Raw genomic sequence first — 18,752 nt, 5'->3', positions numbered from 1 at the left:
CCATGTGTTTATTTCAAATGTTTACATTTCATTTGGTTAACATGTCCTCAGGAGAATGTTTTTACCAAATGTGTCTTGTTTACAACATTCTGATGGTTTACATAGGTCTTGCCTTACCTGATGTGTTGTTTATGTGCCTTATCTCTTGCACAGGTTAAGTGCTATTTATTGAGGTACCAGAAATGACTGACACAGTTCTTTGGTTCAAAAAAATTTATTGTAAAAATAAACACACTTGTTTGAACCTTGCTTGGGATTCATGACACTCCCCACGCCACTGACCTAAGCTTGTCAGTCTCAACCCATTTGTATGATTAGCAGAGACCACGAAGAAGGAGGACAGGTTGCTTATCTGTAACGGTATTTCTTCGAGTGGTCATCAGCGAATACATACAAATCTTGCCCGTCCTCCTCTCAGTGTCCTGCTCTTCATTGGCTCATTCTCATGTCGTGTACATGGCGTCAATTGCGGAACTGGGGAAAGAGCGGGAAAGCAGGGGCTTTATAAGGGATGGGCGGAGTTACCACCAAAAAGTTGCTAAAACTTGCAAAGTTAACTTTGCCCAGTGATTCTAGAAGTTTCTGAACAGCACTGCGCAGGCGCAGTACAACCCATTTATATGTATTCACAGATGACCACTCGAAGTAATACCGTTACAGGTAAGCAACCTGTCCATACCCACTTTTTTCCATGCCAGCATTCTCTGAAGATGCCAACCACAGATGCTGGCGAAACGTCAGGAAGAAAATCTTCTAGAACATGGCCACATAGCCTGAAAAACCCATAAAAAACTATGGATGCCAGCCATGAAAGCCTTTGACTTCACTTTGGTTCAAAAGTGTGTGAAATCTTGTGAACTGGCATTAAACTGTACAGTATATAAACACACTTCTCTCCCATTCCTACTGATATCTCTAGTAAAAAAAACAAACCCAAAAACCCATGCACTAAACAATGGGAAAAAGACAATAAATGCTAGAAAACGTGCAGTAGAAAGAGAGGGAGACTGCATACCAGATGGATAGACTCAGTCGAGGAGGCCATGGCCCTGAGTCCTCGGGACCTGGGCAGAACAGTTGAGGACAGAAGGACTTGGAGATGTCTCATTCATGGGGTCACCATGAGTTGAGGCCAACTTGAAGGAAGTTAACAACAACAACAACAACAACAACAAATCCAACTGCCAGTCCCAACTTGAGTAGGCCCATTGAACCAATGGGATTTACATAAGTGCTGACTTACTATTCAATGGGTCTATTTTTGCTGGCCCTAGTAACTGGATTTAGCAACTGGGCCATTTTCTCCAGAAGAGACTGGCGGGGTTTTGAGATCTTTGGAGGAAGTTCTGTTCTTTGTCTTGCCCTCTGCTGAGACATGTAGGGGAAGAAAAAAATAGCCGTGGAAGAGTTCCATTGTGGGCATAGTGAGGACAGCTAAACTGGCTGCCTTTCTTTTCTCAAACATAGGCTCAACAGAACAGAATCCCAAGGACCACGGAGCCGCAACCAGGAAGATCGTATACATCTGAGCAATCCTAAAATACCAGCTTAACTAGTTGGTGATGTGCCCTTTGTAACACTGTCACATTTTATTAGGAACAAACAAAGAAGCATCTCTGCACCTCTAGATTACCTGTAACATAGCACATCAGAGAGTGCATAAACAGCCAAGCCCTATCACACCACTGCAATTAAAGAACAATTAATTCTTCCACCCACTACGCAAGAACATCAGATACTGACATACATCTTATTGCTAGATTAAGATTTCAGACACACTTCTCTAAAGACTGCATTTTGTCAAAAAGTTCCATTGTTGGGAATTCATGTTTTCTAGGTTTATTCAGTTCCCTAGACAGGAAAGCATACCATTCAGAGAAAGAGCCAAAGTAACAGATGCATAAACAGGCACAATGCCTGCTGCAGCTCAGAGGACACCCAAAAAGCTGCCGATTTCATTCTACAGGCTCAAGGTTGCAAACAGAAGTGCAAAGCCAAAGACCGGATCCACCTTCATCATATCTCTGAGTCATAAAAATAAATTGCTTCAAGTATCTTAAAGGAAAATCTTGAGATATGCACACTGAATAATAAGCCTCTGGATTTAAGCTCTGAGGGTGGAACAATGTATGTTCCCAAAGCCTATGTATGCTGAGATAGGGCACATATGGGGTGCGGCATCTGTTGGGAAGAAATAGCAGGCAGGTGATATACATACACACCTCCTATTTCTCCTCTGCATTCTACACATAGTCTCCAGTTTCCCGGCTTATGTCTAGTTTTCAAGCTAGTTAGGGAAAGAATGGGTTAAAAATGAGCTGCAGGATCAATAGGAAAGACCTGTTAGACAAGAGAAAGGACTAAGCATCCCCTTCCTACCCACTGATTCTTCCTTGGCTGCTTCTGGCCTCTGAACAGCCTTCCCAACTTAATACCCTGCAAACATTTTGGACTATCACTCCCATCATCCCCACTAAAATGGCCAATGGGAAATTATTATGGTATGGTATATCCAAACCCTTGGAGAGTAACAGATTGAGGAAAGCTGATGTGGGAAATCTTGGGCTGGAACCAGACAAAGCTCCCAGTAAGATTAATGCAACAAGCTACTCATGACTGCAGTCTCATTGATGCCAACTGCCAACGGCAATGCTGGCTGTCAGATTCTGGGAACAGTTGCCCCAAAAAGGTAACTTTCATACTCTGGTCCATGAGACCTGGACTCAGCTAACTTGCTTCAGACCCAACCACTTGCGGCTGGTTTATAACAAGTTATTCATAGTTTCATCCTGCCCTACCGCCAGGGATTGGAAAAATTATTTACAACTGCCAGAATCTCACAGTCAGCATATCCACTGATCAGGACGGCAAAGGAATTCTGTCTAAAAAAGTAACCTTTCAAAGTCTGTCTACTATTAATGAGCGTAGTAGGGTTCTGTTCATTCAACTAAAAACAGCTTACCTATTTCAAGTAGTTCCAAAAGTAATTCTGCTTACTGTAACCTGGTTGTTAAAACAACTTGTAAATTGCAAGTAAATTTCTTTTAAAATGGCTGGTGCCCTTCTGTGCTCTTTGTATTCACCCTTGGTCATCTCTGCCATCAAATTAGACTGCAAGCTCTTTATACCAAGATGTCACCAGATCTGCACTAGAAAATGCCTTTTAAAAAACCACATCCTTGTATTTTTTTTTATACCTAATTCCTCGTATGCACAGTCAGTTTCTGTCTACAGTTTCAATGCTACGGCTTAATTTTTAATTTCTGAATCCTTGTTTAGGTGAATAGAGGTTAGGGAGACATAAAAATAGCCCAGACCAGGAGTGCCCAAATATTGTCTCAGAAACATCCTGAAGGTAAACGACTGAGTGTGAACTACAGGCCCAAAAGTGAAGGAATGCTCTAATAATAATAATAATAAAAAGCCAATTATCCCAGGAGAGTCTATCATAATAGATGAAGGGGAGATGATTCAGTAATATAAGAATTCTGACCAAGATATACAAAGATTCAAAAATGGCTCAGAAAAGATCTCATGGTTTACCTAGCAATTGCTCTGAACCTTTAAAGCAGCTAGTAAGGATCAGTTTTGGTTACATGCAGCCTTGCTGTGGTTCATGGCCCAGTAGCTGAAGATCAATTGTCTAAACCAGTGACAAAGAGCTTATGGCTCTGCAGATGTTATTGGACTGCACATCCCAGCATCTCCAACCACTGGCCATGCTAGCTGAGGCTGATAGAAGTTGGAAGCCAACAGCACATGGAGGTCCTCCAGTTTCCCATTCCAGTTTAGACCAATGGCTGAGTTCCTTTCCATGTGACTGTTCTAAACCACTATATGTAGCCAAGGTAGTTTGGCATATGTCTATCAACACAAAGAAGCATATGTTTAACAGACAGGTGGGGCTCACCAGTTATTTTGGCCCACAAGTCTCATCAGCCTTATCCATCATGACTAATGGTGTGGGATTATGGGAGCTGTAGTCCAAAATGGCTTTAGGGCTAAATGTTTCCCACTCCATCTGCACTACGCAACCACTACTACTTTCTTATCTTTGTATCTAGAAACATGGAACAACCAAAACTTTTCTCAGCCACTGGCTATGCAAAGTGAAATATTGCTGAACTCTAGAAAAATAATGAAAAGCCTAATCTGGCTGTGAATTTTTGGATGAGCATCCCAGCTTATGTGCCATTCAGTTTCTGGGAAGATTACATAAAAAAGGAGTTTCTCCACCCTTTCTCATGTGAACTATAAAGCAGATTTACAACCCAGGTTATGTTCTACATTTTCTCCTGGGAGGGAAAAAAATGAGTAAGGAAAATAGTGGACCAAACTCATTTATTTTTACAACTTGGATTTTCTTTCTAATCAACACAGAACCATAGTTTGGCCTTCCATTTAATACTTCAGTCACTCTTTCTACCATCAGCCTTTGTAGACCACTCTGTTCCACTGGGGAAAGAGCTCCAGCTGCTTACATTTGGAACTTCTTTCCTATTTTTAAAGCAGCATTTTTTTCCCTTAAAGGGGTAGGTAACCTGGGACCCTTCGACGGTTTTTGACAGTAACACCCAGAATCCTAATCTATTGAGACAGACAGGAGTTGTCATGCAAACTACCTGGAGAGCAACCGGCTTCATCTTCTTTGTATCTCAAACATATTTTCATGATATTTATTTATTTATTTAGTCAACATTAGCCATTTGACATCATTAAAATGTACGCAACAAAATGTATACCTCAGAAGCGACAGGAGAGGGCTGTCCTAACTTGAAAGCTCTAGGCCTTAAACTGAAACGCATGACAAAATGTCTTTTTACTCAGGGAACAAAAAAGACCTAAGACAACCTAACTGAGGATCATTGCAGGGCATTTCCAACTTCTAAAACAAGTCACTAGTTCAATTTCATTTGAAGAGAAGCAACAAAACCAGTGGTTGCTTATCAGCTGGGAAAGTGTTTTGGCCACATAGGACCAACACAGATCTTTTGGCCTACAACTCCCAAAGTCCCACCTACCATATATAGTAAAGAATTTAGGGAGCTGTAATCCAAAAGAAGCTGGATGGCCAAATGCTCCCCACTTCTGAGCTACAAACACCTGACCGGAGAACATCTCAGTGCTTCAGTGAGAGTGGCCCATTTATATCATAAGCAGATTCTATTCTAAGGGGTTGGGCAAGTCAAGTAGGATGCTGGGTTAAAAAATGGCAGACCTTTTCGGCTGCTTTGGAAGACACCTTGTCTTCGGTTTCAAAAGCTTCCTTCATCAATAGGGCATGTTTTCAAGAAGCGCCTATCCAAAGCACTTTTTTAGGTGCGCAGAGCTACTGTGTGGCTTTTTTAGATCCCAGCGTATATATACCTTCATATAACATGAATATCAGTGTCTGGAAAGGTGACATCAGGAATTAGAGAAAATTATCCTTCTTTCAGAAGGCCGCAGGCCATAACCAGTGTCCAGCCTGGAATAATTTCACTCACGCCTTGTGGTCATATGAATATTCAGCCTGATACTGGTCAGATCACCGATTCATTCACCTTAGTACTGTTTATGCCAACCACAGACATCTTTCCAATGTCTCAGCATTACTATTAGGGATCCTTTTCAATGGAGACTGAAGGCATTCTTTTTAGCAGTGGTTGCCTCAAAACGCCTTCCCTCGAGACTTTTTTTATACAAAACATTACCTTGGAGCAATGGCCCTTCCCCATAAAATACAGTAGAGTACTACCATAAATGACAATATAAATATGTACGATAGATCAGAACAATGTACATCTAAAGCCTTCAGAACAGAAGAGAGCTATAGCTCAGTGGTACAGCACCTGCTTTGCATGCAGAAGGTCCCAGGTACAATTCCTGGCATCTCCAGGCAACTTTAGGTGACACCCCTGGATGAAATCCGGGAAAGCCACTGCCAGTCAGTGTAAATCCAAGGGTAAGCTAGATTCAGGGGGCTGAGGACCTGTCTTCCACTGGCTAGAATAACCCCCCTTTGGGGGGGGGGGGGGGCATGTAGCTTGCACCTTTGGTGTAGGTAATGTGAAGTACTATGGCTCAGTAGTCTGATACCACAGAAAGCAGTGTCTAATGCCCCTCTTCCTAAAACGTACCTTTAGAATTTCTGACTTCCCAGTGCTCCCCCCTCTTAAGGTTGAAGTATATTCCAGTGAAGTTTGTCCTTAAGTCAGCAACAGCCAAACAGCATTTCTTCCCTGCAAAGATTAATTTTCTTCTTATTTGGAGGGAGATTGCTTCAACTGCTCCCCAGAGACACATAATTTTTAAAAACAGCTCAAGATTTAACAATGGATTTTGAGCCTGTGTTAATTTGAAACCCTTGGTTTGCCCTGCCAACCACATTTTTGTAGATCAAAATTTTTTAATATTAAAGAAACTATAAATCCATCCATCTGAGGCAGTTGGATCAAAGTTAACATCCCTCCCTCTCAAACCCCACCCAGATATATTAAATTTAGCTTAGATTTGACATTTATGCAAATTTCCACTCAATGCTGTAATCGTTTTTTAAAAAGTGAGAAAGGAGAAAAGTTTAACCATTGCCCTTTTTTTTTTAAAGCATCTGAGACTGGAGTTTCCTTGAAACATGGACAAAACCCATCCATCTTGGAAAAGGGGTTCCTGAGAATCAGTTTCAATTTCTTGACGAACGCCAATTTGTTGCAGCTCACTGCTTCACCGTTTTTACGTTGCCAAATGAACGGATCTGCGTGGTCTTTTGTGGATAAGCTTATGGAAAAAGATGCACGCCAAGGAATAAAATATATATATAATACACGAGAAAACACAACAGCACCTACAATTCATGATTTATACAGAAAGAACAGGAAAATGGCTGGTTAGTAATCTTTAACAACATGCGAGGGACAATGATTAAGTTATGAAAAAACAAAAAGGTTTCAGAGACTGGATAGTGCTGCTACTTTTAAAAAAGATAGCTATGGACAGAAAATGCCCTTCAATTTTATTAATATGTTGCATGAATTAACTGTCCTCCTACTAAACATATCCAGTATCTGTATATACTGGTCTATTTCAGTTGCAAGAATAAGTTAGGAAGGTTTTCATTATTATACTTTTTAACCATTTAACCATTTGCCCCCCCCCCAAATGTTACATAGCAGCAAATATATAACTATGGGAAGGGGAAGTGTTGCTGAAAGCTTCTAAAAACCAACCAACAAGGTATCTGGATTACATCTTGCCTTTGGGTACTCAAAGCCCATACTAAAGAGGAATGCAATCCAAACTTGCAATTAGTAAGTTAAAAGTAACACACTTATTTGTCACAAATTATTAGCTGTACCTATATTGCAATAGCTATGCAATGAGTAGGAAGAAAGTTACTTCATTGGTGTTACTGTTGGTTTTGAAAAGGCTTGTGGAAGGTTTTTACACCAAGCTCATCCATTGTAAAGGGTCTTTTTCCTTGCAAAAAAGAAAATACGGACAGGGGAGCAGACCCATGCCATGAGTTACTTTTTGAAGACTATAATGCAGGGGTTCTCAAACAGTGCATTGACTTAAATACTGAATTTCTTTAAATAGAACTGTTATAATTTGAATGTGATTTCCTTATAACAGTGATGGTGAACCTTTTACAGACCAAGTGCCGAAACTGCAACCCAGACCCCACTTATTTATTGTAAAGTGCCACGTCCCTCTGGCTTTCTAGTAAGAAACTCTGGCAAACTCTGTGCTAGGGTGACAGCATGTGTGCCCACAGAGAGGGCTCTGGGTGCCACCTCTGCCACGCATGTCATGGGTTCGCCATCACTGCCTTATAACATGTTAAAATATGAATATACATGAACATGTGAATGAAGTACGCACACTAAATAAACAAAATATTCCTATACTACATCTACATGTAGACGTAAAGGGGGGGGAGGGTAAAAGGTTTGAGTACCACTGCTATAATGAGTAACAGGAATGTATTGCTTTTTAAAAGTATATTTCCAAGCCTGGTTGCAATGCTGGAACATATGAAAGGCCCTTCTAGTCCATCATCCTCTTTAAGCACAATGGTAAACCATATGTCCACAGTACATGTATAGTACACAAGCCCAACAATCCACTCTACTCTTATGATTCTACACAGGTAGGGAGTGAAATCCATTTGTCACTACTACCCTTTTAAAGCCATCGAAGTCAGTGGCCATCAGCCTACCCTTATGGAAGCATTATTCACGTCTGCTAAGATGAAAGTCTCATTGAATTCAGTGGGGCTTAATCCCAGGTAATATATTATAGGTCTATAACCTTAAACTGCCAGAGATTTCAAAGCCATAGGGAAAAATAATGATTTTAAACCTGAAATACCATAAATTTAAAAGTTGTTGCCGGAGGGGGGGGGGATTGTTTCCAATTTTGCCCATAAAAAAACAAAATTTAGGATAAAAGTTCAAATGTACACAATACTTTCCCTCACTGCACACAAACTTACTTAACTCCTTTATCTATTTATAATGAATGTATGGTTTTTAATATAAAATTGTAGTAAGTGACACATTTATAAAGTTTTGACTGTATTTAAATATTTTAGATATATATCTGTATCATACACACGGGAATAAAATAAAATAATATTATATGTATCTAAAATTTTTAATTTTAGATATATGATATTATTTTATTTTATTCCCGTTTCAGTGCAGTCAAATATTTAAGGACATCTTTCTAGGGGGGGAATACATGAGAAGCACATAAGAAGCATATAAAAAAATCCTACGCACATATACTCAGATAATAGATTTACTCATATTTACTCAGAAGTAGGAACTACTTTGTTTAATATCACCTACTGACAGGGAAAGTACACACAGGTGTGAAGCTCCAAGAATATGAATTCCTGATAGTACAATCTCATGCCTGTTGATTCAGAGATAAGACCTGCTGAATTTATCCAGTGTTACTCACCGAGAAAGAGGGATGAACAAGAAATCTTAAATTTAACTGCTGACCATCATCATGATCATCATCTTATTTATATCCTGCCTTTCTTCCAATATAGGGACCCAAGGTGGATAACAACAAATTAAAACAATACAAATCAAAAACAATACAAAAGCATTACAAATACAGTACTTAAAATACAACGCTTAAAAACAATTTAACAATGTATAAAGTTCAAAACAGTAAACGTTAAAAAATATTAAAAATGATATACGAACGTTAAAATCTGAATCGATTTTTATGACATTTTACTGACATTGGGGACAAATAGGGAACAATAAGAACTGAAAACAGAAGCCACAATTTTTAAAGAATACTATTTAGGGCTTTATTTGGCTGCATACAGACAGACCAAAATAAAGCTGCTTTGGGACACTTTGGAGGCATGCTGTTTAAATGATGCATGCGTCCTAAGAGTCCAGAAGCCATGGCAAAGCCATGCTCCAGTCCTAAGCACTGGAGCGTGGCTTTGGAGCAGCTTCCGGACTCTTACGATGCATGCATCGTTTAAAGAACATACCTCCAAACTGACCCGAAGCAGCTTTATTTTGGCCTGTCTGTATGGGCCCATTAGATGGAAAACTGTCTTCTACAGTCACAGATGTAAGGACTAACAGCATAACAGCATTCAACAACATTATTGAACACAACAGATTCTACAGTATATGGATCATTCTCTAAGCTGAACACATCAACCTTCCCCAACCTGCTGCTCTCCAGAAGTGTTAGACTCTAACCCCCATCACCCTGGCCACTGTGGCTAGTGGCAGTGATTAATGTTGTAGTCCAACACATTTACACTGAGGGCACCAGGTTGTGAAAAGCTGCTGTGGATTATCTTACCTAAAATTCTTTACACAACAGCTACACACTCCTTTTGAGTAAGCAAAATCTTGTCTTTAATGTACCTTGCTCATTCTGAAATATAGGCCACTCATTCACAAGGCCTCCATAAACTGATGCCAACTTGACAGCACACAACAAACAACAAAGGAATAGGTTTAGGTAAACCCCTTCAAACTGCATCATCTATTCCAAAATGCTACAGCGGCCTTCCTAGTAATACAGACTATGCAACACTCTGGCCTTTTCACTCATTTTTGACCTGTTGACCCAAAACAATTTGAGGTCAGTGGATGTGAGCAGTCATCTTGGTATCATCTTGTCGAACGGATCCAGAGGGAAATGAAACGTAATTTGTTCCGACAAGCAAACAAATTAGTTGCATATTAAGAAAAGTGTTGCGCTCCAGTCCGCTCTTAACAAATTTCCCTCCAAATGGTAATTTCATCAATATGCGGTGCAGATTATATATATATAGCAAGAGCCAAGCCAAACATAATCATTTAAAGCCATTGTTTTCACAGGGAGTGGTAAATGGCCATGCTTAATTCTTCCACTGAAATCAATGGGATTTAAAACAGCTTCTTTTACTTTGGATGCCTATGATATGCAGCTCCACCCTGGAGTTGGTGGATTGCATTCAGTTTTCATTTCGAAGAACTCGCACAAACAGACCAACGCAACGATGAACTGCAAAAGCCTTTAAAACTATTTACTTTTAGTAAAAGGCGAAAGATTTATACGATCTGAAGAGAAACCAGCATACTTTTAGAAAAGATTAGCCCAAAGAAAGAAAACATTGGAAATCCGCCGGAAACTACAAAGAAGGAAGAAGTAATGTAACTGTGTCAATATTAGTGTTAGGATTTGTGATTGTAATGTGGTTGATGTTTTGTCTTTTTTAAAAAAAATATTTAAAATATGAATGAAAAGATTTTAAAAAATAAAACTACAGTCAGCCCTCTGTTTTTGTGGGGATCTGTCCCCCCCCCCCCGGCAAAACCGGAAACTTGCAGATATTCAAGTCCCATAGGCTTGAATGGGGGCGCGTTCCTGCGAGCGGGTGCAGGTGCACGCCTTGAGCAACCTCCATTTAAACCCCCTCTGTTTGCTTCTCATGAGTAAGCGAGGGCCGCAGATCTGAAGTCCACGCAATCGGAGGGGGAACTGTGGGCCCATACAGACAGGCCAAAATAAAGCTGCTTCGGGTCACTTTGGAGGTATGCTGTTTAAATGATGCATGCGTCCTAAGAGGCCAGAAGCCGTGCCAAAGCCATGCTCCAGTCTTAAGGACTGGAGCGCAGCTTTGGTGCCACTTATGGCCTCTTAAGATGCGTGTGTCACTTAAACAGCATACCTCCAAAGTGACCCGAATCAGATTTATTTTGGCATGTCTGTATGGGCCCTGTATTTGCTTTTAGATCAGTCTCAAAATAAAATACCCAGAGTTGATTAGAACTCCCCTTCCATCAGCCAGTTCAAACTACTCCAAACTGTACAAGTTGTAGGTCATCTGTTCACTATTCAATTGTTTACTGAGATTAAATATCAATGGTGGAAGTTGATGTGATCACAGCAATTACAAAAATCACCAACTACCAGATGCCAGGAAAAGACATTGCCCTCTGGCACTCCAATGATAGCAGTTCAAATCTTCTCCACACAGTAAGATCACAGTGTTTTGAAGAAATCATATAACTTAGTGCTTAGTGGCAAACTGTAACACACAATTGATTGACTCTGGGTCAAAACACACTGCAGAAATCATCCAGTTCGAGACCGCTTGAACTGCCCTGGCTCAGTGCTAGGGAATTCTGGGAACTGTAGCTTGTTGTGGTACCAGAGTTCTCTGGCAGAGAAGGGCTAAATGTCTCACAATACTGCTCACAGAATTCCCTAACATTGAGCCAAGGCAATTACAGTGGTACCTCGGGATACGAATGCGCCGCCTTACGAAATTTCCGGGTTACGAAAAAAATCCATTCAAAAAAACTGTTCCGGCTTACGAACGTTTTTTCGGGTTACGAAAAATTTTTGGTGCTTTTCGGCGCTATTTCACACGAAATCGCGGCTTTTCCCCATTAGCGCCTATGGCTTTTTCGGCTTACGAAGGATTTCGGGTTACGAAAGCGGCGGCGGAACGAATTAATTTCGTAACCCGAGGTACCACTGTAAAGTGGTCTCAAACTGGATGCTTTTCTGCAGTGTGTTTGGCCCTCAAACAATACCCCTTATTGAGAAGCAGATTTTGTTTAAATCCTGCAAATTGCTTTTAAACCCAAATACTTACAAAAGATGTAGGCAGCAGACACTACCCCAGAAGAGGCCTTTTCCTTTCTCTCCCTCTCATAGGAAAACACAAGGAAAGACATGCGCCATCTAAAAACAAAGGGAATTAACTATTAGCAATTGATCCATTTAGTACCATTCCTAGTTCTGACAGGTTTGAATTGCTTATTTTTCTGGCTGTGTACCTGTGCTTCTTTAGACCTTCAAATGACAGTCAGAAATTCAGCAACCACTCACTGTCAACAAACAAAATGTCACCTGTGAAGTTGAAGGCTTTCACGGGCCGCATCCATACTTATTTGTGGGTTTTGGGGGCTCTGTGGCCATGTTCTAGAAGAGCTTCTTCCTGATGTTCTGCCAGCATTCGTGGCTGGCATCTTCAGAGAATACTGGCATGGAAGAGAGTGGGGTATATATACTGTGTGACCCTTTTGCTGAAGATGCCAACCACAGATTCTCTGAAGATTAAAATTGTTTAATTTTTTAATGATTGATATTTCTATATTTCAATCTTCTTAGACTGTTTTTAATTGTAGTGTTTTACACGTGTTGTTCACCACCTTGCGTCCTGATGTTGGGAGAAAGGCGGGATATAAGAAAATAAAATAACAATAACAACAACAACGGGCGACACCTGTTCAAAAGTGTATGTGTCAAAGCATTTTTAGAGCTTTGGGACTTCAGCTCCCAGAATGCCTCACTATTGGCCCATATGGCTGAGGCTTCTGGGAGCTGAAGTCCACAAGTCCCTTAAAGGGCATCCTTTGGAGACCATAGACTCAGTGGTCCGCAGACTGTGCTCTTTAAGGGATTTTGGACTTCAGCTCCCAGAATTCCAACCTATTGGTCAACAGGGCTGAGACTTCTGGGAGTTGAAGTCCACAATTCCCTTAAAGGGGACCAGTGTGTTAAAGGGAGGGGGGAACTAGAGGAAAGCTATAAGCAAATCAGGTAAAGCCTCCCTCCACCCCTGTTGGCTCCTCCTCCAGCCTTCAGGCGTTGATGGACTACAACTCCCATCAGGCTTCACCAGCCCAGCCAACAGTTGCAGTTCACAACCAACAGTTCTGTTCCTCCCAACCGGAAACCCTCTTTCCCCATGACTAGCCTTCCAGGAAAGGCTGGCCCTGTTGAAGGTCTACCTGCTCGGCAGCTGGGAAAGACAAGGGAGCCACTAGGTTTAGGGACAGGAAGGGAAAAGGCGCCTCAGACTTGCCTCCCTTCCCGCCTCAGCAGAAGGGTTCGAGCGAACGGGGATCGACAGGCCATGCCTGCGCCGCCGCCGCTTTCCTCCAGGCAACGGCCAGGTCAGCGCGAGGAGCGCCGAGCAAAGCGGCGGCTTGGGTCACGTGAGAAAGGCGCCCCGCCTCCTCCTCCTTCCCCAGGCCGAGAGCCGCGCGTGCGCAGTAGCGTTAGGCGCGCTTTCTGAGGAGACGCTCCACGTCGAAGGGAGCCAATTGAAGGCATGGCTCTGAAGGGCGGGCTTAGGAAAGCCTCGAGCTCTGCAGTGCTAAAGAATGGGGTTTGGCCCCGCTTTAACGCCAAGGTGCTCTGCTATGGCATCCTGGGAGTGGGAGTTTGGGGTGAGAGAGAGAACAGTGAATGGAAAGGGATGGAGCCATGTTGGCTTGCCAAAGAGGAGTCTTTGTTGAGATGCCAATAGGCTTGAATTGGTGCATGGCCAGAGGAAGAGGGGCCAGCCATGCCACCTTCACTAAGGACAGAAACAACAAAATACAGGCATCTGACTAACAGCTCTAATTCTCCTCCTGTTTGGTTTGTAACATCTTGCCAGAAGAAGAAGAAGAAGCCCATAGAGCTTCACAATCTTGCAACAAGTATTTACTGTGCATTTTGGTTGGCTAGGAAAGTTATCACTGGTGGATTTTTGTCTGAATTCACGTATATGTATGGATGCATAACTACGTATGACGGACGTTACGTGGCGTTGTATCTGTACTGTTATGTTTTTTTTGTGTGTGCCTTTATATATGTTAGTCAATGTATGACTTATTTAATGTTTCTTTTAAAGCAAGAAGTAAACTTCACTATCAAGCGATCCCTTCCCATTCGCTGGGGTTCAGGGTGAAGGATCTCCATGTGGAAAACCACACATAAAAAAGCACTCTTTTTACCTAAGGGAACACCTCTCTAGGCAGTACCAGGTCCTCCAGTGCAACTCTATGGTCAACATCTGCCAGAAGGTGGTCATGCTGGAGGACCCACAAATGCCTAGGAACGCTAGGCTCTCCAGCAGGGGTATTACTTGCAGGCTTGCACCCCTGCCTTCTGGCCATGTGGCTACTGGGAAAGTCCTTTAACATCCATTTGCCACAAAAAATATACTTCCTTTGCAACCCAGTACGTCTCTGTCCTTTGTGAGGCCACAGGCCCCTTTGTTAGGATACTGAATTGCTCAAGAATCCTTCACTTCATGCCTTTGTATGCTTTTGCTTTTACAGGTCTCAGGATTCCATAAGGTGGAGTCATGGCAGTTAAAATTCTCTGTCCAGGGTGACCAGATGTCGTAACCACAAAGGAGGTCAAGATGCTGCAGAAGGTAGGACATTACAAAATAGAAACTCAAAACACATATACATGTAAATCCATGCTTCTTAGTCATGCTCAAAATGGAGGGCATTTTGGAACTTCTGGAGAGACGCCGGAAATATAGGACATGTGCTGGAAAAGGAGGACCTCTGGTCACCCTGGTTGTGTCAAACTGCATTAATTCTGCAGTGGAGATTAGGCCCAAGTCTCAGTGTATGTTTGGAATGGGAGCAACCTCTTCCTCAAACCCTGAAGAGCTTTTGCAAAACAGTAAATGGTTGAATGGTGTGACTTGGTAGAAGGCCACTTCTTTTCATTTTAAGACTGCAACTCTGTGCCTACATACCTCTGCATAAACTCCATTCAGCTCACTGTTGAGTAGGTATCTTCCAGAACAGTGATGTTAAAGAGCAAGTTTGTTTGTTTGTTTGTTTGTTTGTCATGCTACCTTTCTCCCAGAGTGAGACCCAGGCGGCTCCCAAAATGGTGCCCCTGGCCGTAGAATTATAGAGCTGGAAGGTACTTAACGGCCTCTAGTTCATGCAGGAATCAACTGCGAAACTACCACAAGGAAGTAGCCAACTAACTTTGGTTTAAAAACCTCAATCGAAGGAGAATCCACCACCTTCTGTAGTAGTCTGCGCTACTGCTAAACAACTCTTGCTGTCAGAAACTTTTTCCTATTATTTAGGTGGAACCACCTTTCTTGTAGTTTGAATCCATTGACTTGTGTTCTGGTCTCTGGACCGGCAGAAGGCAAGCTTGCTTCATCTTCTACATCCCTTCAGCTATTTAAAGGTAGCTGTCATATCACCTCTGAACCTTCACTTTCCCCAGGTAAGCATACTCACCAACCATTCCTCACTTGGTTTCTAGAACTTTTCCCATCTTGGTGACTCTCCTCTGGACATGTTCCAGCTTGTGAAGGGCCTTCTTCAACTGTGGTGCCCAGAACTGGACACTGTATTTCAGGCGCAGTCTGGAATAGCAGACTGGGCTGGCAGTCTAATGTTTCTTCAAGGTGGGAATGGAAGCTCATCATCCACAATATCTGAAGATGAGCTTAGGAGACACAAAGCATGCCATGTGATGCACAGCTTGGTCATCTCTAGTACCTGGCTGCCACTGTGCAGCATCTCCCACCTGAGGCAACTGACTCATTTTACCTAATGGTAGGGCCAGCCCTGTTATTCCACCTTCCTGACTACTGTCTGGTAGGCTTCATAGAATTTGCTGTTTGTTACCTGTCCTCAAGTTGGGCTCGATTCATGTTGACTGTGGATGAGACATCTCCAAGCCTCCTGTCTTCAACCGCTCTGCTTAAGTCCTGCAAATTCAAGGCTGTAACATCTCTGATTGAGTCCATCTTGTGTGTGGTCTTCCTCTCTGCTTCCCTCTAACTTTCCTAGCATTATAGCATTTTCTAATGAGTCCTGTCTTCTCATGATGTGGCCAAGTACAACAGTCTCCATTTCATCATCTTGGCTTCCAGGGAGAGTCCTGTTCAAGAACCCACTTGTTTGTCTTTTTGGCTGTCCATGGTATCCTCAGCACTCATCTCCAGCACTACATAAGACCAAAAAAGCAGAACGGGGGAAGAACCCTAAAATAGTCAAAAGATCATTTCCATCTTTGTTTTTTCCCAGGTTTTGGGGTCTGGGGTATGTTTTTTGGGGGGGGGGGGGGGCTCTGACCTTCAAAATCACTATCACTGCTTGAATCATCCAGGGGCAGGAAAAAACTCACACACATGTGCATGCACACTCCCAAACATAATTTTCACAATGGAGGCATCCAGGCAGGGTGTGTAGGCTGCATGTATGGGCTTGGGGCTGCATACAGCCCCACCGGTTGCACTTTCCTCACACTGGCTGGCAGCAGCTTTGCAAGCCTTCTCGGCACTACCTGAAACTGCCAGGGGGTATTTTTAAAAAATCATTTAGTCAGAATTTGAACCCAGGAGCCATTGGCAAACAAATCAGCTGCCCTTCCCTACTGATCTAGATAGTCAGCCTAATTCCGAGTACCTGTTGAGAGCACTGCTCACCAGCCAAACACCATGTGGGCGGCAATATCCTTTGTTGTGATGTTCTAACCAATATCAGTTTTTTACCTCCTGAAATGGCCTGTCAACAGAGTTCTAAGTGCGCCGTTCGGCATCTATAGCTAATTACTCACCTGACTGTGTTTCTCTTCGTAGGGCACAATGCCAGCAGCAGTTCAATCCTAGTCTTTAACACTATTCAGAATTGAGCTTAAAGGCTCCAGCTTTGCATTGTGGATGGTTGGAGCGTTCTTTTTAAAAATAAGAAATTAGCTGGGCTGTTTTTTTTTTAGGAGCTTGGTTTTTTTTTTTGGTAAAGCTTGCAATGTCTAGACATGTTACTTCTTTCATCGTTTTTCTTACATACTTAACCTCCGTGGAGGGATATTACTTCTGTTTCTTTCTTCTTTCACTTCCTCCTCACCCACTGCAAACTCCCCTTGCCCACCCCCCCAAAGCGATCAGACACGGCCTAATAAACCGTCAGCGAGACCTTCAACCTATTGTCTGCAAAATAAACATTTCTTATTGTGGACAAGGCCAAACTCCTTTGGGAAAGCTTTAAGTCTGAAATCCAAAAGACACACTGTGTCCTTTTAATAATTTAATAGTGGAAGGCCCTTTATTTGCCCATTCCTGTGGTGTCATGGAGTTTTCAAAGATTTGGGTTTAGGTTTCGGGATTAGGTGAAACTAGAGTGCCTTAAACCTCTTTAGAGGCCTGGGATTAGGCCTACATCAGGCCTAATGCAGTCTTTTTCTGTACAAAGCTAAATTAAACAGCAAGCATATTTGTTGCACTCTTAGCTGCACAGGTGTTTGGCAGCATACCAGAAAGCATAAAGGGACCCCTGGAAGAAGCATGAAGGGGAGGGAAAGCCGTCGAAACATGAGCGTCCGCTAAGTACGGCCGTATCATTTGCAAATGTGGGGGTCCCTTCTTCGCAGGCACTTCTGAGTGGTTTTAAGCATGGATATCATTTTTATGAGCACCTCTAGCATGAATGCAACTAAATTGAGGATCGGTGACACAAACGGATCAAGGGCTTGGTATCACATGTGGGCAAATGGCTGCCTCTTTTCCAGCAAATACCCCGTTGGCAAAAACAGCTGATAACACTGGGGGGCCATGGAGTGGCTAAAAAACAAGAGGGACCTGCAACAAAATGGTGCCGGATTGAACACTACGTTTGTTGGCCCTGCCCTTTTCAGGGATACTCCATTCTGTTACCTTTCCTCCCATTTTGCATTCTGCTTTTCACCTCCCTCTACTACAGTGCTACTCAAAGTGGTGTCTCACCAATGGCTGCTGGCTGGTGAGCCATTGACAGTGAACTTCCAGGAAGGAAAATAAATGTTGCACAAATATGCTTTCAGTTCCTGGTCCATCTGGAAAATAATGGCTGCTTCACTAATAGCCACTGAATGAGTTTAGTTTTCATCCAGCTGAGCACTCCGACAGAGAAGGCAGACTCTCTCACAAAACTACAATTCCCCAATTCCATAGCGCGGAGCCATGGCAGTTTAAGCGATGTCAAACTGGACTATTTTTGCAGTGTGGATGCAGCCTTACTTGATGAAATGCGGTCTTTCTCTTTTCATCCTGCCTTCCACTTTACATCATCATCATTGTTTCCAGTGAGTCACATCATCTCATATATCCAAAGTATGAAAGCCTCAATTTAGGGTTTCTGGTGAGAGTTCATGCCCAATTTGCTGTAAGACCCGTTTATTTGTCATTTTAGTAGTCCATGGTATCTTTCTGTCAGACTCTTAAGTACCACATTTCAAATGAGTTGGTTTTTTTCCTGTTGACTTGTCTTTGCTGTACAACTTTCATAACCATATGTAGAAATTGGAAATACTCTGGGATGGACGATCCTGACTTTGGTATTTAATGTTATATGTCCGCACTTGAGGATCTTTAATTCTTCGTTGCTGCCCTTCCAAGAGAATAACATAGCAGTGATTTTTATTTTCTGTTTTTTGGTCCATTGTGGGAAACGTTTTTGCTCCCATTCGTTGCGGCTGCTAGATGAAAGAAA

The 18,752-nt window shown here is 42.3% G+C and overlaps 1 protein-coding gene and 1 long non-coding RNA gene across 15 annotated transcripts in view; one reads left to right on the top strand and one right to left on the bottom strand.

Moving 5' to 3' along the window:
• GNB1L (G protein subunit beta 1 like) overlaps nucleotides 1-13,437 on the bottom strand; it is a 77,028-nt gene extending 63,591 nt beyond the window's left edge. For 13 of the 14 annotated variants that reach the window (XM_042441973.1, XM_042441968.1, XM_042441981.1 and 10 more), the window contains exons 1-2: nucleotides 13,257-13,437; nucleotides 12,116-12,204 (exon numbers count right to left, since the gene is read on the bottom strand). The gene's annotated coding sequence lies outside the window, so the exon portion shown is untranslated. Of the gene's footprint in view, nucleotides 1-12,115; nucleotides 12,205-12,299; nucleotides 12,456-13,256 lie in introns of those variants that run through there. The other variant, XM_042441974.1, reaches the window with a different exon arrangement.
• A 103-nt stretch (nucleotides 13,438-13,540) lies between these two features.
• Nucleotides 13,541-18,752, top strand: part of LOC121916656 — a 30,295-nt gene continuing 25,083 nt past the window's right edge. The window contains exons 1-2 of the long non-coding RNA XR_006100892.1: nucleotides 13,541-13,660; nucleotides 14,577-14,674. This is a non-coding gene — a long non-coding RNA (uncharacterized LOC121916656). The remainder of the gene's footprint in view (nucleotides 13,661-14,576; nucleotides 14,675-18,752) is intronic.

This window comes from Sceloporus undulatus, chromosome 10, assembly GCF_019175285.1.
Source record: "Sceloporus undulatus isolate JIND9_A2432 ecotype Alabama chromosome 10, SceUnd_v1.1, whole genome shotgun sequence".
Lineage (NCBI taxonomy): Eukaryota > Metazoa > Chordata > Lepidosauria > Squamata > Phrynosomatidae > Sceloporus > Sceloporus undulatus.
Note: the sequence above shows the minus strand (reverse complement) of the source record. Positions and strands in the feature narration are given on the sequence as shown.